Source organism: Pteropus vampyrus, unplaced genomic scaffold, assembly GCF_000151845.1.
Source record: "Pteropus vampyrus isolate Shadow unplaced genomic scaffold, Pvam_2.0 Scaffold99, whole genome shotgun sequence".
Taxonomy (NCBI): Eukaryota; Metazoa; Chordata; class Mammalia; order Chiroptera; family Pteropodidae; genus Pteropus; species Pteropus vampyrus.
In genome coordinates this window covers 4,922,038-4,948,580 of record NW_011888880.1, presented here as the reverse complement: position 1 = coordinate 4,948,580, position 26,543 = coordinate 4,922,038, and the positions used below count along the sequence as shown (strand labels likewise).

The 26,543-nt window shown below is 40.2% G+C and overlaps 1 protein-coding gene across 1 annotated transcript in view; it reads right to left on the bottom strand.

Moving 5' to 3' along the window:
* Positions 1–18,471, bottom strand: part of SULF1 (sulfatase 1) — a 175,987-nt gene extending 157,516 nt beyond the window's left edge. The window contains exon 1 of the mRNA XM_023533291.1: positions 18,167–18,471. The gene's annotated coding sequence lies outside the window, so the exon portion shown is untranslated. The remainder of the gene's footprint in view (positions 1–18,166) is intronic.
* Positions 18,472–26,543: the final 8,072 nt, after the last annotated feature.

The window sequence follows — 26,543 nt, the reverse complement described above, 5'->3', positions numbered from 1 at the left end:
TTCTCCTCAGCATTTCTATAGAATCTGGGCACTTCATTATTTCATCATTCCGAATATTAAATGCTTGTCATTCTCAAACAATGATCTAATCGTCCCTTAATGGGTGGGGGAACTAAGTTGTGGAACTTGAGAATCATTGCCAGAACATACATCACTCTGAAGATTGTGGCTATCCAGCGAATTGCTTTTCTCCACCTTCTTAAGGCTACAAAAAAATTGTAAATTCTGTCACAAGCAGTACGGATGGCATCTCCAACACTTGCACGTATGGCATCCTCCAATCCTTAGAAACTATCAGTTACATGTTCATTTTCATTAAACCATGTGAGAGAAGCTTTATGGGGTAAATAAATATATTCGAACTCCGCAACCGATCTCTACACTGAGGCTGCGCCATAGTCACTTCCTCTTTTCTGGACCGTGCCTCATACAGATCAAAATATATTCTTAGTTCGGCTGAACAAGGGTTCGTGTAAACCACATCTGTTGGTCATCAAACGTCTGTTTTAGGAGTGGGGAATTCTTTTTCAGAGATAGATTCTGTCTGTAACGTCTATGGCAACAAATAGTCCTTATTACATTTCACGTTTTACCAACATATATACAGTACTCGCTTTTATGTGACTATAGGATCCAAGCAAAACCCTGCACCCCCACTTCAAAGGATTCCTCACTTGACTAATTCTAAAGAGTAAATTGATTTTCTCATCATTTGTTGTGTTTGACAATAGAAAGGCTGATGCAGCAACATTGCTAAAATGACAGCTCGTTTCTCTTCAAGGGGAAGGAATTTGTGTTAATATCCTTAATGACTGGCATCTTTGTGAGAAATGTGAAATCGTTTATCCTTCGCAATAACCTGACTAGGATTTAAAAAGTACTTCGTGCTCACAACGGAAGTCATCTGTCAGGAAAAATTATTTAGACTGATGCAAATTAACTGAATAAATTGGCTTCCTAATTATGGTGTGTATATTCAAGTGTGTTAAAATCGGTTTGAACTGAAGAAGAATTTGGAAAGGATCTTTCAAGAAGTGATCTGACGTTCTGTTGGAGGAAAAGATAACACATTTACTTAATAAATTCCTTTCACATTTCCTAAGAGTTTCTGGGAGTGATTTAAGAAGCAAGGATACATTAAACGAGGGAAAACATGAAGAAAGCGCGTGTTATGTCTTGCTAACTTGGAACTGTGGTGATAATGCCCTACAGAAAACTCAGCAGTAAGTTCATAGTAATGCCCTAGATTCTAAATAACCAGTAGTGTTTCCACGGGGTCGTTTAACCCGTCCAGGGCTGGCTTGGTCATGAGCCCCCGGCACCAGTCTGGGAGATGGACACTTAAGGCCAGCTGTTCACAAGCAATGTCCAGACCAGTCTGTGTTTTGTGGCAGATCCGCCCCTAGCAGGCACTGTGTTGTACACCAGTTCACAAGTGTTTATTGGGTTCTCAGTCTTCTCTGGCTCGCCAACTTCACAGCAAACTTTCCTTTAGCAATTTACCCAAAAGCCTAGGAAATTGTGAGAAGCACATTACCAGATTTGGAAATTAATTAGTCTGTGGGAAAAAGGTGTGAATCGTATAGCAAAATGTAAACTTGCTCCATGTAATTAATGACTGGGTTTTACCGCTTAGCATTGACATAGGACTTTCTCTTGAGAGACAGCATTGGTTGTTGGAGACAAACTGAATTGAGTTCAAACCCTAGCTCTTTGGTGTGTAATTGTTTTCAGTCTGGTTCCTTCACTTATAACTAGAATGACAAGCACAGGAATAGCAAAGCCTGAAAGTGAATGGCAGTGTCCAGCGTGTGGTGGGTATTCAGCGTCATTCGGTTTCGCCTTCCTTTTCTGTAAGTCTTTTAGGGCATTCACGCCCTAAGCATGAGTTCAAGATTATTTGTACTGACTGCGTAAAAAACGTATTCCTCTTTTTGGTGAGCATAAGCTGAAGGGTGACCCTGACAACTGTTGCCTAGGTTTCTGTGTTTAAATATAAATATTAACTGATATAAAAGAAAAGCAATAGGAATCTTTAAAAAGATGGTAATTGATAATTATTAACAATAACCTGAATGTTATTATTGCTGTGACTTCAGCCCCGGGACAGTTATTCAGGGAATTGAGTAAACTCAAAGTGTCGGGGTTGGTGTTAGAAATCCTAAGAAAGCTTTTGCTAGAAAACGGTGGATTAGAGAGACATTAAAAAAAAAAAAAAAATGAACAGAGGGAACATAACCCAAGAAAATCAGTATGTGCCAAGTCCAGTTTGTCCCCTCCAATCTTTTTGTGAGCAGGTGGAGGAATAAATTGCAAATGAAAAATAAGCCAGGGAGCGGGAGCTAGGGCAATGCGCAGGATCTCAGGCTGGGCAGAGAGGATGAAGCGAGAGCAGGATGTGCAGGGGACAGAACAGGGCCCTGGGCACAAGGACTGCAGAGGTTGCGCTGTCAGAGAGACGCGGTTAGAGGATGTGCTGAGACAGAGACAGAGAAAAGCCTCATTTTGCAGATCTGCAGGTACCCACGTCTGGGCCGGCAGGTGCATTAGCAAAAAGAACCAGAGGCGAAGAAGCCTGGGCCTGAGGCCAGGGTGATGGACAGCAAAGTGGGTGATAACGGGCGATGCCTGAAAGGAATTGCTTTAATGCTTTAAACCGGTGCCAAGCTGAGTAACCTGAGACCCGATGTGCGGTTGACTTCCATGAACGCAGTTTTTACCCTGAAATCCCCTTTGCAGTAAGGTTAAGCTGTTCACTTGTGCCGTCTGTGCTGTGCCAGAATGCACGGCAGGGCAGAGGCTGCATTACCAAAGGAGGAAGGAGGTAGAGAACAGGATCCTCTCACTCACCTAACCATTCTTGTTTGAAAATTTGTATACGAATGAATATTATCAGGAACTTCAGAGTGGGAGGAAACCACAAAGAGGCAGCCGGAAGTGTAGGTTGGAAGAGATATGTGGAAAAGGGTACCCGTGTATCCTGCCACTTGTCCTGACCTCATCTTCCCTGACTGGTCCCTCCCTGCGTCATCACTCAACCAGTTTGCCACTTTTAATCCTGAGTGGTTATGGCAAAGGGAAAAATCATGAAGTTCCACCAGGGGTGAGACTGAGCATCATTTTTGCCGTGTAGGCATGAGATTATAATCTCAAAGAGGTTATCCATACAGTCAGAAGCCACATCTGTCAGATTATCGACAGAACAGTTCGATTTCCCATGGGATGGTTTAAAAATAAAAAATAAAAAAATTTAAACCCGTGAAATTTGTTTTTGTTTTATTATTTATTATTATTATGTTGCTCTGGCTTTGAAACTGTGTGCTTTGCTGTAAAGCTGAGGTTTGGCGAAATAAACCAACTTGATTTTTAGTCTTGTGTTTAAGTATTTAGATCATGACGTCTTAAAAACTTTTTTATAGAGAACTCCAAACATCATTCATTCATTTAACAAGCATCTATTGAATGCTTAATGTGTGCCAAGCCTGCTGCTGATGCAAATGAGACGTGACTCTTGCTTTTTCATGCATATGCTTTTCCATACAAACTATGTTCCTGGAAAGGATTCTGTCAATCGCAGAATTTAAAAATTACTGAATATATGGGTAAGAAATTGGTTGAAAGATCAACTGAGTTTAAAGGGAAGAAAGGAGAATGTGGAATAAGGACTATTTCATTGATGGTAGGGAGTCTGGAGTTCCAGGTCCCGCCTTGGCCCCTACAAGTCCATCATATCAGCCAAGTTAGTCAAGCTCTTGGACCTCGTTTCCTTGTCTGTGTGATATGGGGACTGTGAGAATTCTGCGTTATAGAGATGTTGAAAAAATTAAATTAGATAATGTAGGTAAAGCACTTACTTGTACTTAATAAATTTTAGCTGTTATATATAATATTAATAAATAAAACAGGAATCTTTCACGGTCATTTTGTTTGCTCTTCAAGAGAATGTTACTTTTTCTATTGTTAAATACAACATGAACCCTAGAAGTTTGAGATGTGGTCATTAGGGGTATGACAAGGCATCGGGATGTCAAAGGGATATGTTGAAAGGGTACTGGTGCTAGAATTTCAGCACTTGAATATCTGTCTGCAGAATATGACTCTGCCACTTGGTAGCTATGAGCAATAATGATACAAATAATCCTCAGCCTTTTTTTTTTTTATCATATAGACATGAGATTATTATCTCAAGAAGGTTATCCATACAGTCAAAAGCCACATCTGTCAGACTGTTGACATAACAGTTCACGCAGATTCATCATTGTCTTAGACTCCTAAATATTTTTCAGTGAATGTATTACTTAAGAATGTCACTGTTTCTTATCCTTTAAAAGGGGCACGGATACTTAGTTGTGTGATATGTTCCACAGGGTTATCAAAATGAAACGAACTATTTGAAAACACTTTGGAAAATACAGATTACTATATAAAATTAAATGATGTACATTTCATAAACTAGGAAAAATCAAATTACGTAAGACTTTGGAAGACTTACAAATTGTAGTACCAACTAAGAAAGTTCATTATCTCTCTTCGTAACAAGATTAGAGGTACTTAAGAGTCTCTGTGATGAGTGAGAAAAACAAGAAGATGCTCTCACACTATGTGTCGCATCTTTTGGGTTACGTTCTTCCTGCAAGGACTTGCACCTTTTTTGTGTGTGTGCTGTTTGTACTTTAATGGTTTGCCATTTTATCTGCGTGTGTGTGTGTGTGTGTGTGAAGATTTTGAGAAAAGGTCATAGAAACTCAAGGGCAGTTGCTGCAAAGAGTTTAGGAAGAGTTCAGTTTTATTTCTTCTGAGCCTCCCTTTGAGTAGTAAAAATGTCTTCCTTTATTTTCATTGTAGACAAACAACCACGGAGATACACGTAGGAAATAGGAAAGCATGTTTCAGGAAGTGTTCAATGCATAGGCTTACTTGAAACTAGTATGAACAATGTTCTTATAGACCAAAGAAGTAATTTTTCATAGAATCCCTTTTCGGCATTCACTGTAACAAGGTTGAGCTATGTGACAGACAGATAATAATTCTGCCACATTATCTTCACATTCTCAACAGAATCTTTCCTTTTCATCAGAAGTGTAATATTGGTAAGCCTGATTTCTTTATAATTCTAACCAGATTTGCACTCATTCTCCAGTGGATTGAAATATGACCAATCACTTTAAAAAAATGAATGAAAATCCTGTTTTTCCTGTGACATATTTCTTTCATTGCTCTGACAATTGGAATGGCTTCACTTAGATACTTATGACAACAGAAAAGGAAATCTAGAACATGTTTTAAAAACAAAACTATTTTTCAAAGAGTCAAAACCACACTTAAGCAGTCTAAATTAATCTTTTATTTTGAATTATTAAATTGTTATTCTTTATAGTGCAAAATGAAAAATGTAAGTTAATGGCTATGAAACACATTTCTAATCCAATAATGATCGATTCTCCTTCTTTTACAAATCAATGTCTTAAACATAACTTATATAGATATATAATGGGATACACACTCATGTAATTTATTAAGCTGCGAAGAATAGTGCCCTCATACCTCTCTTGGGAAAATTCCAGGAGGTATTTCAAATGTTTCTCAATGAGGCGGCAATACTGAGGAGCAGCTGGGCTGTTCCAATGTAAGAGGTGCCCTCATATTGAGAGAATGGATATATTTTGAATCACCTGAAGCATGGGGCAGTGAAGTAGGAATTAGCAGACATGCGTTCTTTCTAACGTTGATTATCCCATTCGGACTCGGGCTTGTCCTCTCTCGGACTGTTTTCTGGTGCGCAGAAATGGCGTATGAGTAATGCTTAACATCGTCATCATCTTTTGGCACAGGTTAAAAAATGCCTTTGCAAAGAAGGTTGTCTGAAGCAAAGCTACGTACTTTCAGATCATCCATAGCAACAGTGCTTGGGTATTTCTGTTAGAATGGATTTTCTGCAAGGAACCCATATGAACAATAAATGCTTCTTCTGTTATTCGTTCAGTCCCAAGAACTCTCTATGGCACCTGATCATTCATCCTAGCACTCGACAAGCGGGTCCATGGTCACAAAGAGAGCTGGCTTCATACCTCCATGTTCTTGTTAGGTCTTAAAGTACGATTGACACATGAACTCCTTTTGAGTCCTGGTAGAATTTCATTTACTTGCACTTATAAAGTCTAGCTTGTAGAACTCCCTCTGGTCAGAATGAGATTGTAATTTTAGAGAGGTCCCTGAACACTCGCAGGCCTCGGTTTCCTAAGATGTAAAACAAGGGATTCTACTTAGATGACCTCCATACTCTAACATTTCTGTGTTTCTATGACATCTTACATGCCTTTCCTGGAAAAATCATCCCTAATCCTAAGTTATTGAAGAAAACTGTAAGAAATAAGATCTAGATCTAGTAGCATTGGCAAAATGAGCGATGATTTCCTCTTTCTTCTTAGTAATTTAAAGCCTGTCATTCACTGGCTAATTATCTTGCACATGAGAATGTAGCCAAAGAATTTTTACAGTCAAATCCTACTACAAAAAGAAAAAAAAATTATAGATCTCTTTATATAATTTACTATGGAGTTTACAGGGCATTTTAATTTTCACTATGCAGTAGATGGTGAGTATATTCATTCTAATGGGACAGGTCTACGTATTTGGCACTTTTTCTGAGGTTCTGGTCCAGCCATATTTAACAGGTTCTTAAAAACGGAATTGTCGCAATCTCCTCAATTCAGCTCTCAAGAGCAATTAATTGATAATGTAGAATTCTGAGTGGCTGGTATGTCAGTGACACCCGGCTATACCATTCACATCTAATCAAGAAAGATGGGAACTCTAGTTGGTCTATTGTTTTTTAAACCTGATGGAATCCAGCTGGCTCAAATTCAGCTCTGAAGAGTGATATGGGCAGAAGATGGAAAAAAATTTAAGTCAGGGGATTGATGCATGAGACAGTGCCTTCCATGTTGTCCAAAGAATTGCCTGGTGTTTCTGTGGATTTGCTGATTAGTTTCCTAAAATTTCTAAGCGACTAAAATGCAATTTTCTATCCCAGTTGCCCTTAAAAAATCTATTAAGAATAGCAATAAATGCAAAACTGAACTTAATTAAGAGCTAAAATTATCTGTAAGATTTTAAATGGTAAGAGAACACCTATAAGAGGGGAAATAGGAAAAGAAAGTTCCACGGAGGTAGTGAAGATGATCTGTCTTTAAGGATCGATGACATTTGGACATTCGGGACCACGATGGGAGGACAGTCCAGCCCAGAAAACAGCACGACGCAAATGCTTAGTAGCAGAAGCGAGGGGCGTCCATGTGGGAGACGTGGAGGCAGAACACGCCCAGAGGAAGTGGGGCGGTTATGGTGGGAAAGATTACACAGGTTCTTAAATGCCGGGTTTTTATTTAGACTGGATGCTGTAGGAAATTGGGAGATGGCTGTTTCAGAATAATGGGAAGGCAAGATGGAGCAGTGCTAAAGGAGACAAGTTTCATGGTGGTGTGTAAGAAAGATGAAGTGTCGAGCTCAATTTAGAAGCACGAGGTGATGCCGAACTAGATTAAAGCCCTTCCTCTATCCCCCACCTTTGCTTCTGGGTTTCAAGGGGAAATGTTTTATTTATTTAGGTTTGCCTTAGAATTTGCCCCTCGAGGAGAATAACGTAACCGGATGGAGGGAACAGCAAAACGAAGGCAAAGAGGTGGTGGGCGCCATGCTCCCGAAGTTAACTAATCGAATTTGCTCAATACCACACTATTAACAGTAGCCACGTTCTGGAATCTAGGTGTACAACGTTTTTCCCGCTGTGCCACCCTCTTTTTCCTGACTATAACGCGACTCCCATTATCTGGCGAATTTTATTTCATTGCTAGTAACATTTTAACTTATCATTTGCCCAGCATGAAATAGGATTTACCTGAAGCCAATGAGGCGGGCCAGTGGGTTTTCTAAGCCTCCAAAGGGGCTAGGACAGTGGCAGGAGCGACTGTAGGAACACCTCCGGTTCCACTTCTGAGACAACTGAAGTGGTTGATCGGAATGGCAGATCAATGGATAGCTGTTCTTGGAGCAAACTGACTAATAACAATTACTAATGAGCATATTTTTTTTTTCGTCTCTATGTTTGTGTCAGAAAAGTGACTCTCTGACAGAACAGGTTTTGACTACATTGATATTCTCTTCTTCCCCTTCCTTTCCAGTGATTTTTCTCTTCTTACAAGGACCCTACTTCTCCAATTCAAGAAGTACCTCTGAGACGTTGTCTAGACGTTGACTGTGTAGGAACAGACTCCAGAACTGAAGTCTCAGTGTAGGCAGTCTGAGGTGAGAAGCTTAGGGATATCAGCTCACCTTCCACACCCTAATCTGCAGGCGAGCACATTAGCCCACTGACCTAAGTGGGTACCAGAGGAAGATAACTGATCTAGGTTTTCTTTTTTTCTGGTATAGTATTTAGCTTGGCGGCTAAACCCATCTTTTGTGCTTGCTGCAAATGACGTTTATTGATCTAACTATAGCACTTGTGTGTTTTATCTTTCCCCCTTGGTTCCTTGATCAGATTATCTCAAGAATTGCCAGTTCAGTCATTAGCCATTAATAGCTTCCAGCTATAAACTGGTTCATGCCCATTAGACCCGCCTGCGTGGCAACCCCGTATGCGAAATAGATTACAGGTACTGATACTTAGGCTGGCGTCTCTCCCGCAGGAACCAGGGAATATGGTTTAGAAAACGCTTTCCAGTAAAATAAATCAGGCCAAAGTCTTCATTAGAAACTTGAGCGGAACTCAAATCTCTTGAGGAATCCACAAATTTCTAGAAATAGGACATTTTAATTCCAAATCTTGCTGACTTGAGCAAGTATTCTTTCCCAATATCTAGTGCAAGAGTTTGAAATGGCAAATACAGTCTTGGACTTCTGATAAAATTATACCTCATCTTGGAAATTGTTTACTGATTTAGTATGAGGGTATGACTGAAGAATGCCTTTCCTATTTTGAAAAGGATCTTAAAATGAAGTGCGGCGGAAACACAACAATGAGGCGAAGCAAAAGGGAATAGAAAGAAAAGCAGAGACAGGGGAAAAACTTTCCTAAACCTTAAAACTAAGAATGATTTGTCTCTGTAATGGGTGAAGAAGGGAGTGTCCATTATCATTTGTAAAATAAATCTTTCATACATTCCGCAAGGATGTCAACTCATCTCTTCCAAAGGTTTATGAGCAGAAGCAACTTAAATATTTCTTTATTTCTTTTCTTCTTGCCTCTAGACTCTCTTTAAATGTTGTGTCCCTCTCCACCACCACCATTTTCTTAGTAGAAAGAAGAGAATTATAGGTATTTTGCAGAAGTAGTTTGTTCTGACTTGAAAATTCATTACTTCCCCAAAGTTTAAAAACACTAACATTGTTATTTGGCCAACCATTTTTTTAATCTGAGAAAAGATTCTTCTTATCTAAGGAGGAATATGTCATTAAAAAATATATCACAAGGGTGTATTCTATCCTATGTTTATCGATGATCAGAAAAGTATATTATCTGTTTAAATTATAATAGCGAACATTTATATACACATATATTTACCATGTCTGCATTATAAACTTATCTCGAGCATAGCTATTAATTTACATACGACAGATAAATGTTTGTTCCATAATTACTATTGTCACTTAAGAAATTTATGGTGTCTCAAAATGAAATTCCACACCCATTTTCCTTAGGTGGGGTCACAATTCTCTTGCTTCCTGGGCTTGATACTTTGTCAGTTTGTTCTCCTGTCTTCTATTTGAGCAGTCACTAAGTGGTTGACCCTTTCCTCATTCTCAATGTCATCAATGAGACTAGGCAACTTTTTTTAAAACTTTTTTGGATTTTTGGTACCTTCTCAATTGTTCTCTCTCTCTCTCTTTCTCTCTCTCTCTCTCTGTCTCTGTCTCTGTCTGTCTCTCTGTCTCTGTCTCTTTCTCTCTCTCTCACACATGCACACACACACACACACACACACACACACACACACACACACAGAGACTATTCCTGAAAATCTTACTGCTTAAACTTCCTAAGGCACCTGTTTAACTATAAAGTCCAACCTCTCTACTTGATGTGTCAGGACACTCTAGAATCTGGCCCAATTCAGCTAGTACATGACCATCTTAAAATACAAAGGGGTACAGGGTAGAGGCATCCGAGGACCATACCCTTCCTCTTCCTCCTCCTCCTTTCTCTTCTTCCCTCTTTTCTTGGCCCCTATCACTCTTCTTTCTCGCTCCCCCTTCCTTTCCTCCTTCTCCTCTTGGCTTAGTGCCTCCCTTCATTGTGTTTCCAAACTGCATCTATGCCAATCTTCTGATTCAAAAATACTGTGTCTTTATTTGAAAATTCCATACTCAGTTGAACTACAAGGCCTAGCTCAAGTGGTTCTTTTCACATTGGAAGAAAAAAAATGTAGCTATTTGAGCACTTACTATATCCTATGCTCTGTTTTAAGCATCTTACTTTTATTATCTAATTTGACCTTTATAATGGCCCTTTGTGATAACCATATCCCATTTTATAGAGAAAGAAACCGAGTGAGAAAGAGGGTAAATGAATTGTCCTTACACGGTTTGTAAAAGATGGAGATAAACCCTTGCTCTGATTCATCTGCCATGGATGTTGGGCTGTCTTGCAGCTCAGGTTCCAGCTCTTCCAACAGGGGGCTGGCTCTATTGACATCCCTTTTATTTAATTAGAAGGAGTAAGTGATTCTTAACCACAAAATTCTTTTTGTTACTGCTAAGAATGTTTTTCGCGTGTTCGTGTCTTCCCCTCACAACTGGAGCAGGTATTCTTTCAGAGCAAGGGTGATGTCCTACGTTATTCTCTACTCCTCTCTGCACGAGGATAGAAATACGTGCACAGGAAGTTCTCGAATCCATATGGAATAAATGAATTAACACATCGATGGAGCTTTCTTAAGTCTGTTCCTTTTGGCTCTGATCCTATTTAGAAGACACATTATGGTTATTCCTTAGGGCATCGACTCAACTGCTAAAAAGTAACTTAGGCTGTTTGATATTGAATATATCCCTCAAGTCTTTTTGACTAAATATAGATGTCATGTATGAAAAAGAATGTGATAACACATGTGAAGCCTCTAGGTGTCTCGAATAAAAAATATTATGTACCCTATGCTTTCATTCATCTGCTGTATTCAGAACGTTCTCTTTTAACAGCACGAAGCTCTCAAGAGGGAAAAAAAAAGAGCATATGATTTGTAGGGGTCTCTCTTTTCTGGGATGCATTTCTTACACATGAAAGTTAAAAGCTGAAGTTTCAAGAATTTCTGGATGCAATGCCAAGCACATCTGTTTACTAGGACATTCTTTTTAGGGGAAGATTGATTATTGGCAGGTGAGGGTTAAGGGGGAGGCTTTAAACTGGCAGGAAGTCTATTCAGGGAACATGTTATGTTACAGAAAGGTGATTTTGGCCTTAAGTCCCATTAGCACTACAAGTTTGAAGATCCTATCCACAGGTCTACACTTCGAAATTAACAAATCAGTAAATGCACACTTGACATATGATCGATCATTTCTCAGACTCTGGGATAGTGAATATCTTATAAGAGTTTAACCTTCAGTTTTATTTTCAATTAACATAGCAGGTGTTGCCCTTGGGTTATAACGCCAGACCACAAAATTGGACGATAAACAAAACTCTCTGTAATTCAGATTTCCATTTCGTTTATTAGGAATGTTCTGTTATTGCTCAGAAAAACAGACAATGCTTACATTGGTATAGTTTGGGTCCTTTCATTAAGGGAATAGATTCGAGGAGATTTTCCTGAGTTCTTGAGACAAACCGTATTTCAGGCTTTTTCTATATTCTGTGAAGTTGCATATGTTACTAACCCTATTTGCAGATGGGAAGCATCCATAACATGAAGTAAAAAAACAAAGCAAAAAACACTAGTTCAGGGTTTCTGTCAAATGCAGCAAGTTGTAGTTGAACTGAAGATTTGGACAATATCACCACCACCACCACCACCAACAACAACAACAACAACAAAAACAGATTAAAACCGAGGAGAATGTAACAAAAGCAAAACTATATGAAGATAGTTGAAAATCTACACCAGAGTCAATTGCTTAGGAATAGAAAACTCAATAATTACAGTTTTTACAACGTGCTCGATATGTGATAAAACAAGTCCCCTTGCTACTATGATATTCTTCTCTTACCAAAGTGTCTAGGCTTGCTCATGAGTTTATGATCCAGATGAAACTAAGCATCTTTAATTTATGTTCGACCAGAGCCATCTGGGCTCTAGCTAGTTCCCGAAACGACACCCACCATCAGCCACTTAACCTTGATTTTATTGATTAATATTTCATAAAATGTGTAGATAAATTTGGGGAGACTCTACCTTTTCCAATGAAGATTTTTTTTTTTTTATCCAGAAACACAATAGCAGTTTAATCCTCACCCAGTACTCTTACACAATGGAATGTCCAAGTCCCTTAGATTCATATTTTAGAAAATGCAGAAATAGTTTCTTACAGATTCGCAGCCGTGTAGTTAAAAAGGAGAGCATTAGAAAAAAATTTACCTTTGAAGGTAAAGTGGAGAGCTGCACGTTTTTAAATTAACAAAGGCATAATGCATTATTGCGCAGTAGTACACGAATCACAAATTTTGAAGGCAAAGAACTAGTTCAGCTGTAATAGCTGAAGATGGGTTCGAGCAACATAACTGTTAATGCTTCTGGTTTTGAAAGGTTTATAGACCTGTTTGCTGGGGAGAGGGAGGAGTCTTCAGAAATACTGCCTTGCCCTTTATCCTAGAGGGGTTCCCGTGTCTCTTTCTCTCCCTGGCCCAGGGCAGGTGCTGACCAGATGATCAGGATGGAAAAGAACATCCTTTGATCTAACCCAAGATCCTGAAAACTGAAATTGAATGACGAGTGTCCAAGGACACATTTGCTAGGTGGCAGTCAGTGCTTTGTTAGGCGATTTCTCAGTCAGCACAGATAGAAGGCTCAGTGTGTGATGGTGGGTGCAGAATTTGGGAACAGGCCAGAGCTCAGGCCGATTGCTTTCAGCTTTCTGTTAAATCTGGTTTGGAGGTGAAGGATGGCAAAGGCCCAAGCCCCTCATTTTGTCTAAGTGGTATCTTGCTTTACCAATTACTTCTGGAAGCTTGACCTGACTCTCTACAATGTTTTGCCAAGTTATTATTTCTTTCTAAATAGTGGGCCAGGAGGAAGGAAGAGGAGCACATGACCCTTTGGTGAATTCAGCTCCCCGCTGGGGTCCACTGCTCAGCCCTTTGTTCCCCGAGCACTGCTGCCCAGCGCCTGCTCTTTATTATTCTTTAATGCAGGACCCAGGACTCTGCTCCTCCCAGCAGAGTGTATTCAACTGTCACCATTGTCCCTACAGATCCATTAACTCAGTTGCTCCAAATCCCTAAATGCCCAAAGCAGCCCCCTCCCTCCCTCTTTTCTCTTTCTCTCCCTTCTTCGTTCTCATTCTCTTGATCTCTCTCTTCCTCATGCCCCTTGCCTTTGGTGGCAGAAGAGAAGGCTAAAGACACACCATAAAGAGAGGAAACTAATGATTGACATAACCGAGGTGAACGCATTCGTGCAACCTGTATCTCTCCCTCTGTACTCACCTGCCAGCCTTCTTTCTCTCCCATTCACTGCACGTACCCTGAGCTAGGTGCTTTATATGTTTTTTTCACAACACACCCAAGGTGAGTTTTCCTGTCTCTCTTTTACAGAGGATGGAGCCGAGTGGTTAAGTCACAGCCGCACAGCTGGTGAGAGGTGGTCGGAGCCCAAAGACTGCACTCTTCTGCTTCCAAAACCATATTTAAATTTCATAGCACAGAGGAGCAGCTAGCAGCTGTAATTTCTACCATAGTTACAGAAAACTAAAATAGACAGGAATTTTTTTAGATAATACACGAGCTTAATTTGTAGCAATAATTTCACATTCTGTTTAAGTGGCAATTTTCCTAAGCTACCCCAAAATACAACCAATCGAGTTTCATCATTTTTTTTCTTTCCTCTCATAGGTGAAGAGGGTTATTGGAAGCGGCAAACAGCACTACAGTGGGGTCACTAGAAATAAAAGTGCCTTGGATGTTCGAATGTCTCTGTGGACTTGCCAACACACATTTACGAGTGCCTAACGTGGGGCACAAAAGTGGACCAGCCTAATCCCTATCTTAGGAGACTTCGCCCTACCAGAGGTGGCAAGGAATAAAAAGGCAAAGTGGAAAGCAGGAGAACATACAAGGTGGTTGTGCTAAATACAACCCATGGATAACCAAGAGCCACTGTCAAGGTAAGGAAAACATCGCTGGGAGAGGTGGTAGTCAGGGGAGGCTTCTCGGAGGAGGTGGAACTCAAGCTGGAATGTTCAAGGATGAGCCTAGAGAGGTGATAAGGATGTTCTACACAGTCTTATAAACACAGAACTGGTAGGAACCATGCACGCGATGACAAACTCTTTATTTTGCAGGCAGCCAGATGGAAAACGAGCGCGGTTAGGGGTTAGAGAAGAGACCAGGGATGGGGAACCCTCAGCCGGCCACTTTAGCTGCAGGGGACAGTGGCTGCGGCTGCTATAGAAATTTGGTGTAGATATGGTCAGAAGGTTGGGAACAAATAACAGAGGGCCAGCAGCTAAGACTGAGAAGTTCAAACTTCCTGTGGGTACTGAGGGTCCACGTGGGACTTCTCTGCTGGGAAATGCTTTGATGGAAGAAGTGTTTTTAGAAGCTCAATCTGCAGTGGTGGACGGAAGAGAGAAATGAAGGCTGTGGACCAGTCAGGAGATCGTTGTAATGAGCCGCGTGTGATATGCTCATTGCACTGGAGCAGTAGCTGTGGGCCAGATGTGGGAGGCATTTGAAAGGAAGGACTCACAGCATTTGATGACAGATTAGCTTATGGGGATGAGGGGAATTTTAGGGGCGGGGGGAAGCTAACAGGCTAATTTCCCACTCCTTCCCAGCATATTGAAATAGAATCGAAAATACTTTAAATAAGAAACATATTTTAGGATAAACGTTTTCCAAAAAATATCTTCTTTCAAATACCACCCCCCCGCCATGGATGTAACCTAAAGTAATGGTGTATTTACCATATGACAATAGACTTAATTTCACATATAAGCCTCTTTTCCCTCAAAGTCAATAATGACAATAAAAATAATAATGTATTTAGAGTCAGCTCCTTAAAAAATTTAATTCCCTTCAATGTGCTCCATGCTCTCCACACAGAAATACTGCACTGGGAAAAAAGAAGCAGATGTCCTGACCTGACCCATTGGTTGGCCTCATCCACATGGTAATGGTTGGAGAAGCCGTGTATCAGAAAGCCCACATTACGAATCTTTAAAAAAGAACCCGTTTTAAATGTAAAATGCGAAACAATCCAGCTCCTCTCCATTCCCATCTGGCTATACAGGCATGACGAAGAAAAAAAAGCAGGTGTCACACTCGCCACTCGCCTCTACGATTACAGTGGAAACGACCACAGCCATCCCCCTGAAGTCCCATGAATTTCTTTAGAAGGAAACGATAGAATCCTTTCAGTTCTCTGATAAAGGTCCCCACTCATCCTCCACCCCTGAGCTCACTGACCACCTGGGTTAATGCATTCTAGTTTTCCACTGCACCGTAAGAATGAATGGGTTTTGTAATTTCACGAATGCAGCTTCAGTCGCTTTTCACCCGGAGGATGTATCCCCTTACTGCACGCCCAGATAGCAAGACTCATCAACAGTGCAAATCAAGATCGGCACCCCGGTTATTCTTCACTTCACTGGGAGATGCCTGGTGCTCAAACACTTTCACAGCTGTTAGAACGCTGATGGGAAATGCATGTGAGTTACCAGCACAAGCGCTGTCAGGAAGAAACCAAATGTCACCCCGAGGTATGTAGAAGTCACTATAAATATGTCTCTGGATGTTTACCATCTGGAACAGTAGATCCTGATTTTGACAGGAGACTGGGATCGCCCCGCGGGCACCGTCTTTCAAGCAAACCCTTGAAGTTTTGCTGGGCGACTTCCTATTAGGGGGAATCACATGACTTTGCCTTTTCAAGGTGTGAAGTCACTATTTGTTCATCATTCTTTTTCTTATTTCCATCTTGCCTAGTCCTGCATGCAGTTGACTTCTGGGGGGACAATTCTCTCATATTGTCAGAATCCTGGGCAGGCAGCCTGGTGGGCAGCCTGCAGCATATGCTTGGGGGGCTCCCGGGGCTAACCAGTGACTGGCCTTTGTCAGATGCCATCATGTCTCACGGAGGAAGAGCCCATCTGCGAAGAGGAACTTTACCTTCTCCTGAAATATTTCTGCGAGTGTGGAAAATGGCTTGGGTAGCCACCACCGTACCTGCCGAGTGTGTCGCCCTGACCCTGACACAACACGAGCTGTTAGTTTGCCTTTCTGCCTTTATTTTTCTTAAACTCCAGTGCCATTGTAAAGCCAAAATGGAATGACAGGAATTCCGAAGGGCTGCAGCTTATGAACTTCGTCCTATTTCGGTTACGTAATAGTGAGAATCGGATAATGCCCCGTCCTCCTAACACCGCCTGGTTATTTATGAGGATGTTTTCTCATCGAAGGAGACTTTCGAGACCTTAGCCAGAGAACATTCTGAGCAACAATTAAACACTATACTAAAATAGTGTTTTAATTGTAACTTTTAACAAAGGGGGCTAAAACTACCAACCGTCTGGTTGCAAAAGTATATACAATGCAACTCGAAACATAATTTTACAGGCATCTTTATGCAGAGGAATATAAAAATCACCAAGCGCTAGCCATAAATCCTGTTATACAACCCATTAAACAGCTCCTATTTCAGAATAGCTTATATACAGTATTATTCATAGAATCTCTCACCTGCCAAGGGTGAGAATAGTGTTGGGTTTCTCTACCAAATGTGAAAGTCCAGTGGGAGCAAGAACACTTGAGCACCACAGGTATATGAACTTGGATGTGGGAGGGCAAGTCTGTTAAGCAACACAATCAGTAACTCGCTTGATCAAAAAACCTGAAAACCGAAAATTTTATATTTTGATCCCTGTAAAAATAGGGCAGCAACCTGAAAGGCCTTTTTTATGCCACAAATTAAACATAGCATAGCATATAAACCTCATTGTTACAGTCAGTTCAGTTTCATTTGGATGGGTGCTTTGGGCAGAGTGGTTCCGTTAACGGCTACTCACATATATGATGATGACAACTCATTTTATACGGCTCAGCCACCGAATGACCATTAATTTCCAATGACTAATTTATAATTAAAACCTTAAAAAAACCAAAAAGTTGGTTTATAACCAAGCCAGAAAATCTATTTACATTTAATTGACACTTCAGATAGTCTGTTTAAGACCCATAAATGTAGTGCCTTTAATGATCCGTTGCAGAGATTCTGCCTCAGTTTTCAGTGACTTGTAAAACTTTCACAAACGGATCTGCAAATGAATTACCGCCAACTGCTCCCCTGCAGCTGCGCGGGGCTACGTTAAGAGCATTTTCCTACTTCCTCCTTTTCTGCTTTCCTTCTAGCTCGAAGCATTTTTGTTTTAAAGCTATTCTATCAGCTGCTCAGGGGGCAACTGCTGCTCTTAAGTTTTCAAACTTTTGAGTCCATCTAAAGGCAAAAATTTTAAAAACACACTGGTCCATCATAAATCAGACATGATCAACATTGCAAGAATCAGTTCAGAAAACGCTCCCATCTCTGCCAGCAACTCAGTAAAAGACCGTGACACGAACTTTTATAAATGGAGTAGTAAAATGCAAGAGTGTGACAGTGAATTTTAATTTTGAAAGCTAGAATAAAGGCTTTCTTGGCCTTATCCATCCTTTATGAACAATCTATAGCTCCCGTTTTCAGCGTGTAATGAGGATACGAAAGGGTCCAAACACTGCTCCGAAAGACATTTTCTTAGCTACACCTTCAAGAGCAAGGCACGAGGAGTGTTAGTTTTACAAAGACAGCCAAGCACCAAGCTACGTTCACTGTTATCTGTCAGGCAGCATTGAGCGGATAGCAACAACTGGCTTTGACAAGTGTGCTGTGCTAGCATTCCATTCAAAACGAGAGAGAGAGAGAGAGAGAGAGAGAGAGAGAGAGAGAGAGAGAGAGAGGAGAGAAGCATTCTTTGACTTTACCTGGAAAAAAACTGCTTTTCTCGTGGCTGCAGAAAATGAATGCGTCCTCTCGCCTGCAACTCTCACTTGGAGAGAGGAGACCACACAGCTCCAGCAAGGCAGCCTTCCCGCTCCTAATCCCCACTCGAATGTGATGACACACACTAACCCCAACCATCTGGTGAAACACGTCCTCAAGCACTCAGCACAGTGGTGTGTCAAGACAGGCTGCCCAATCCAATTGCTTGGGCTGGGCGGCTCTCACCGACCGGAGGCTGAGGGCAGGGCTGAAACTGGAGGTCTGAGAACTCCCGGTCAAGTAACCTGAGATTTTTCCGAGAGAAAGGACTGCTATAAAAAGGGGAGAAGTGGGAGGTGCTAAAGGGAAGGTGGAGGGAACGAATCCTCCCGGTGGCCAGTTGTGCGTTACTTTTCACAACTCCCCGTGCTCCCCCCGGGGACGTCTGGGACCTTCCAGAGGATGCGCGGAGACACTAAAAATCTTTTCCTGCCCACCGGCCGTCGCGAGGGCGACCTTCTCGGCGAGGCACTCCTTCCCTGCCTTCCTCCATCCTGCCCCCCGCTGAAAGATTCCTCTTGACACACCCATAAAGTGTTAATGTAGGAGTGGTTTTTGCACCGAGATGTGACATCTACGTTTTGAAATCTAAACTCCCACCTTCCTTTGATTAGATGGTGGCTGCCTCCAACGTTTCTGGGAGGACGGAGGTGGGGGCGCAGCTAAGAGCAGAAACTTCTCTCTTCCCACATACAGCTCCTCACTGTTTGCCACAGGCTGAACTTCAGAAACAGTCAATGAAAATCCTCCTAGTTCCTACGCATGTAAAACAGCACGCGCGCCCATAGATAAAGGTGGCTTTTTTAATCACTCGCTGCTTTCACAGACATCTCTTTGTGAAAGCGCTTGGTACCAGAGGGCTGCACTCTGCCATTGATTATTTTTATTGGCTTCTAGTTAATTGCACTTATAATGTCCATATCGCTCAAACAGCTCATTAACAATTTTGCTTTGAAATGTTTTCAATTTGGGGTCATTTTAGTACCTCCTTCTTATGTGCCTTTCTTTCTTTTTTTCTCTTTCTTTTTTATTTTGAGTTCTCCGGACTATTTTATAGAACTAATTACTTTGATAGCAGTGTGAACCAGAAAATGGTTATACTTGTTACACTACTTTAAGGAGATATCTGAACATAAACTAATTGCTAGAAATCTCACCGTTTAAAACATTCGATCGGACGTCTAAGGAATTTTGATAATCTGAAAGAGAAAATAGGAATTTCAAATATTACCAACTCCCTGACAGTGCCTGTGGGAAGCTAGCATTTAAAATTTTGAATTTCTTTGCCCTGGGATGGGGATCTTTGGAATAAAACCCAAAAAACTTTAAACCTGCCCAAAGCATGAAAATCTAGACTAAAAGTAGACAGATGTCTAATATCTGGAGTGCCAGCATCACAACAAGAATTATATCAATATCTAGGAAAGCTGACTTGACTAGCATGTTTTTTTTTTTTTTCAGGTATTTTTGTGTGATAGTATATTAAGATACTTAAAAATGACTCCTGTTGCAGTTTTCTAAAGCACAGGATTAGAGAACCATAATTTTCAGACCATGAATTTTTGGTATAACCGGGCTACAGGGAAAAAGAAGAAAAACAGAATTAAAAGTTCGAGTCCTGATTCATTTGTTCTGGTTCTTCCCAGATTGATTATGAGGTGCCCGTTTCATAATATACAGTATATTTACTAAACCACTACCCTTAATCAACTAGATCCAGATACACGATCAACACAGAAACATTCAACAGTGACAAGTGGCACCACGGGGCTAAAACTTCTTTCGGGCACCATAAAATTTTTAATAGTGCCAATTATTGCAAGGCAATTTTTTTTTCATTTACATTTTTTTTTTGTTTGTTTTGTTTTGTTTTTGTTTAATCCAACCAGACTCCTGTCTGGAAATCTGGATTACCTCAGCTGCTTAGATTTTGAAGACCCTGGAGACATTATTAAGGTAGTTTGCATTCTCTTAAAACTGTAAATTGAGTTACAAAAGTAAAACCTAAGAAACTGCGAAGGCGTCGAATCTCGTTTTATCAACCCTGTGCTTGTAACACACCTTCTAGAAGACATTTCCCAAGTGGCCCTGGCTCTGAATCATGTTATTGTTGAAAGTGCTTTTTAACACACTTTTCTTCTAACTTAATTGTAAATCTTTTCCTTAAATCTCACTCACTACTTCTCCCTTATTGATAACTTCAGCTGTGTGTTCTACTTAAAACTTGCTTTATAAAAAGTACACGTTGAGCACTAGATCCTGCACATTTGCTGTGATCCACATTCTTGCTCTCTGTGGTGTCTGTAAACATTACATTTCAAAGTATTGTAAAATGAGTCCGCGACGACGTAGTTGTTTTGGTCGATGTTCTGAAATGCTTTTGTCAAGGAAAATCAACTCAAACAGAAACCTGAAGCTGGTGCTGTAGGATAAGGCCTGGTTCCCCTCACCCTGCAGCCAGCTTCGGTGCTCAACAGTGTCAGTGTAGAAGTTAAGAATTTTCCATCACCTCCCTCCCTTTCTCCTTACCATCTGCAAACAGTTTATTTTTTAAGGAGGGCAAGAAAAAAAAAAATCGATTCTCTCTTGAAAGATCTAAACCTAAAACACAGCGCATTGTCAAAGATGATATTCAGCATTTGAATGTTCTGTTTGTTGTTCAGGATGAGGCTGTGTGAAGAGGGAATAGCTTCATCATAGGAATTAAATAAGGACACTCCTAAAATGAAAGATTAATTGTAGGTAATGGTGATATTGAAAAATAGCCCCTCCTATTATGTTCCCACAGTTAAAATGTCCCTTTACTTATTAGCGCCAATTAGTTTCCATGGTAACGGCTAGCCCTTGTAAACCTGCACTCTGAGCTTCACTCATCTTTGTCTAGACTGAACTCGCCACCCTTCTTTCTCCACAGATGGCAGTTTCACTGGGTCTATATCTAGATCCATATCTTTTGCGCACATATAACTGGCACATAAGTGCCCACATCTAGTTTATGACTAGTACGGTGGTGGCCAAGGGAGAATGCAAGTGACATTTAATCCCCAACCTGCAACATGCGCATCTGCTGCCACACTACTTTCTCCCCCTCTTGGTTATTGTTTCTTCCAGTCTTGTTCTATTATCAGCTGTTTGGTGCTCGTAATTTCTTTTCAGGGAAGCCAATACAGTATAATAAAAACCTCATTAAACAGACACACCTATCAGCCTCGGAGAAAGCCCGAAACCACCCCTTTTTGTATAAAGAATCATTAAAGTGAAAAAGAAAAAAAACCCTTGTTTGTCATGCTTGAAAAAAAGAGAACAAAGCCGACATAAAGGTTGACCAAGCCGGGGGGCTAATATGAAGAATTAATGCACTTAAGACACCCCGGTTCCCCCTCGTGCTGTCAGTTGGCCAAGAATCCCAAGTTAGCGTGGTAAACAAATGATCAGCGAGGCTGAGAACACTCCATTCCCTTGGTGGGGAGGGACGTAAGCAGGGACGTTACAGCAGCATCTCGGCTGTCACAGGCTGCTCTGAGCCGGGGGCTGTGGGCAGGTGACGCTGCTGCTGAGTCCCTGGAAGTTAGCGTGACTCAAGAAGAACCCGCTGTCGAATCGGGGAGGACCTTCCCCAAATGGCTGAAACTGTGAAAACTCGGCAAGCCATGGGCTCTCATAATTTGTGCTGGCTTTATTTCGGACAGAAGTCAATTTTAATGCAGTGTTATTTTGAGGTAAACTATCTCTTACAAGATTTGAGAAGATGGTGACATCTTCTGTGACGGCTGTTTTATCTCGTAAGTCAAAATGATTGCTTTAGATTTCTCCTTTTTATATTGTCTCTGCTACCATGGCTTTTCCGGATACCAGTTTTGAGATGCAAATAATGATAGAGAATAAGTTTCCCCAGTTCTGGTGGAATGCTTTATTCTTCAAATTGTTTCTGAGGTTGGCCCTGAGGTCATTTGTGATCTAAGTATCAGTCAAGAAAAAGTTCTGATCACCAATGTTTTATCTGATAGGATATGGGAATCTGTGAGCCTCCTTATACAGATGAATTCTATGATGATAATGTTCTTTTAGATTCTTTTTCTTCTAAAACCCATGACAAATGTCATCTAAAGTCTTACGGAGCTAGAAATATCTACGACAATTAGTCCATTGCTACTCATATCATATAAAAATCTGGTGAAGCGCGATAAATCTTGTCATTTGGGACACCCCGCGCTTCTAAGTTACTCAGAGCGACCCGGCTTCAGATGATTACTCATTCTCCTTCAACTAAACTTCACCGCATTTATGCACATTGAGCTGAATCCTCCTCAGAAAGAGCGGGGGAAATTAGTGCTTGTTAAATGAAGTTCAGATGCTATGCAGCAACGCTTGCTCGTGTTTTCAATGACTGCACATGGTGGTGGTGGGGGGTGAAATGAGTCAGTGGTGGCTTTCGTACCAGATGAATGGCTTTATCGCTGGAACGATGTTCCTTCCAGGAAGAACAAATCTAAGAATGCTAAATAAGTCTGTGTGACTACACTGTCAATAATTTTAGGAGGACAAAGTGGAGTGCTAACCCCTTAGGACAAAACAACGACCCATATCTAGGCTGATTTAAGGAAAGATATTCGATTTGATAGAATATGGCAAAAAGATAGTAAACAATTTGTAAATCTATTTTAAATACATATTTGTGGAAATCAGTGTCTGGGGCATAGGGGATTAGTCCTCATTTGAGTGGGTAATTCAATTTATGAGACATAATATTAGGAAGTACAGTTAGCAAATAAGAAGGAAAATGAGAATTTCAGCAATAAGAACTTGAGGTTTTATTGAACTTACCTGGAGGTAGGATTGGGGATATTTGAGGTGGAGTATGTCCTAAACCTATGAATCAAATAATTATCTTTCATTTCTAATATGTACATTCCCTAGTTAAGGTAAATAGTTTGAAATGGGGTAGAAAATTAGATGCAAAGATGGGCATTGCTCACGTCCAGAGAGTATAGGAACATTTCGCTTTCGGAAGGTATAACAGACAAAAATCAAAGAGATCCATAACAAGCCTTCCCAAGATGTGCCACTTTGGCATGTCGCTTATTCTGAGCTGAAGGCAATCGGGACCTTGTGGGCTCAAAAGAAACTTTGTCCTCTCTTAAAGAACTTAAATTAGGGGCCATGCAATAATAAGAGATATTACCAAAAATAACTTTTTATCATCTATCTATAGGGCAGGGCAAACTTCTGATTAATGAACATCTGTTCTTCTGAGAACGACCTTCCTCCCTCTGAAGCCCCAAGGTGCCTTACCTCATCCTTGGCTCAGACGGTCATATAGTCCTCATTTTCCCTTTCTGTCTCTGAACCTCTCGTATATGTGGGGTCTCTGACTCTCTCATGTATATGGGGGTTCCATTTGTATGTATGTAATTAAATTTGATTATTTTCTCTTGTCAATCTGTTAAATGTAGATTTAATTACTAGATTGGACAAAAGAACCTTGGAGGGCAGAGTTTCTTCCTCCCCGACAAAATCGAATCTCTTTATTTTAGAGAGAAAAAAAGTGAGGCTTGGGGAGGGTCAGTGGGTATCTAAGTCATCGGAATAGGGAATAAACTCCAAGATTCAAACTATTAGTTCACATATTTTTCTCTCCATAGTAACATGTCCTTTTATTAGAAACAAAAAATTAAAACACAAAGATTTTCTTAAAACTAGAGTGGTTATGTTTTATTGGGTTTACATTAAATAATTTGAGAAGTTACTCTGAACTCAGATGCACGAAATACCTTAAGTTACTCAGTATTTCTTCTTTAAGCCAATGAAGTGCTTAAAGACCTCAGAATTGTTAGGTAGATGTGATCGGAAGTGCAATAAATCTTTACTTAATAATTATTAGATAAAATTATTTTTCACGGCTTTAGTGTAAAACGTGGGACACATCATCTTCCTTTTTTACTTTCACGTATTTTTTTTCTCTCAATATACAGATGAGAGACTTGTGGCTTATCAATGAGATTAACGCTGTATTGATTTTGCAAGAAATGGATATCACACCCTGAACTGAAATGCTTTCCTCAGTAGGATCATAAGACACTTGGGACCGAGGGCAGGAATATATCTCTGTCATTCGCCTGATGTCTGGAAATTGACGAAAGCATATTAGCCCTCAACGAGGGTTATATTTTTAAAAGTAGAGTTCACTGCTTTTCTGACCGTTATTTGAAAAATTTAAAGTGTAAAACTGAGCCTTTGACAAATTGAAGAAATAAAAAAAAAAAAATAGTGGCAAAGTAGTAACCACTGCAAATATAATAGGAGACAATAGACAAATGGGTGCATAGGACGAGAGAAATTCCATGAAATAAAAAAATAAAAATATAAAACTGTTAGTGAAAAAAAAGGCTGGGGGGTGGGACAGAGAGTTTTCTTTTCTTAAGTCCTCAAGCCAGTCCATTTTAAAATCATTAATTCTTTGGGAGCAAAAACTGTGTCTTAACTCACCTTTGTAGCCCTTCTCTCTAGAACTTCATACAGCGCGTTTACATCATAGTGTGGGCTAAAAGGGGCCACAGACTAAACCTGACAAACCCAGAGACCAAAGTAACCACACAGGGCGGTCTGAACCAAAAAATTCCTAACTACGAGTGGGTAGGGGTAGGTAGCCACACCCTCAGCCTGCAGCTTCTTTACCTTTGCAATTATCTATTGTCTTTGTGCATCTAAGATAACATACTTCTGAAAAGTCAGAGTGATCTCCTTTTCCAGACCCCTCAGGGCACAATTGAAGTACCTGAGCAGAGACCTCAGCACTCATCCGTACCCTCTCCCTGCACACGAGTCTGTGTGCTGTGAATGTTAATTATTGACCATCCCGTACCCACTGGTGTAAAAGAAGTGTCTCTCTGTTTTACTTTTTATCCAATCTCAGAGACTTCTCCACTGCGCTTTCTTCCACCTCCCTAATCAACCACCAATGAATTTCATATAACCCTCTCTCTGTACGTCTCCTCCTTTGATTCTAAATGTATAAAATAAGCTGCAAAATTGCTGTTTTCCAGAGCATTTTGTCAATCCATTGAGATTTTGCTTCTTGGCAATTGTGGTCAGTTTGGCTCAAATAAACTCTTATAAACCTTTTTCTTACTTAACACTGGCTGTTCTTTCATTGACAACAGATCGTCAGTAAAAGTTTCCAGTGCTAGCGGGTTGCTTGTCTTGGTAGACTTTCTAAGTGCCGCTTCTTGAACAACGTAGCTCAGTTTGTCCAAGGAGATTAAGTAGTTCGCTTGCAGGCCCTCACTTCTGTGTACATAGCTGACCTGCTGAATACATAGCAGTTCAAAAGTAGAATATAGCCCTTTAATACTTGCCTTTCTCATTTTAAGGAAGTTAATATGGTTCTAGTGCTCACTTAACATTACTGGGAAGTACTTGTGTAAAAGTTTCTGAGTAACAGATTGAAAACAGCTGGATACTCATACTTATTACTATTACTAAGTCTTTACTAAGAAATTAAAGCTTACAGATGTTAATGTTTATTTCCATAAATATATTGTTTTTCCAATGAGCAGCAATATTTAGTTGCTTACTCAATAGGCCAATGTAATTTCTGCAAGTGAAATTAAAGCTTAGATTTTGTGAGATTCTTTTGGAAAGTTATCCAACCAACTGACATTATTAAGCTATTCTTACACTAGTCTTTCTTAGTTCTCACACACTAAGATATGCAAAAAACACAACTGTATAAAATAGAAAACTCTGCTTCGTTTTCTCTTGATAGTTGTAAAATATAGTTTGTTTATTTTGACAACCACGATTTCTTTCACATCAACTAAGTTTCCTAGGAAGATTCGAAAAAGCAGTCACAGTACTTTTGCAGTTGCTTTTAGAGGCAGATTTGTCAAGTATTTTCCAAAAAACCTCTTTTTAAAAAATAAGACATCCCTAAACCAGTATTAACTCTTTCATACGCTAAGTAGTTCTTCTGGTTTACTTTAACAAAAGCTTTGATTTTCAGCGTAAATATTTCAGAAGCTAAAGTCAAGCAGTTACTTCCCTTCTGCTTTGCATCAATGCAAATTTCTAATTAATGATTTCATTGGGTCTAATGTCATCAGTTACAATTTTAAAGCCAGAAGCAATAAAACAGTACACTGTAGAGGTTTATGTCTATGGTTTTGATTTTTTGAAAACAAACAAAATTTATTTGACAGAATCTATTCTCTGAGAAAATTTCATTTTCAAAAATTATTTAAGTTTTTCCTGGTAAACCCTGCAAACATCGACATATCTTTTCATTTAAAGATATTACTCTTTAGTGCCTTCTTTTCCCTT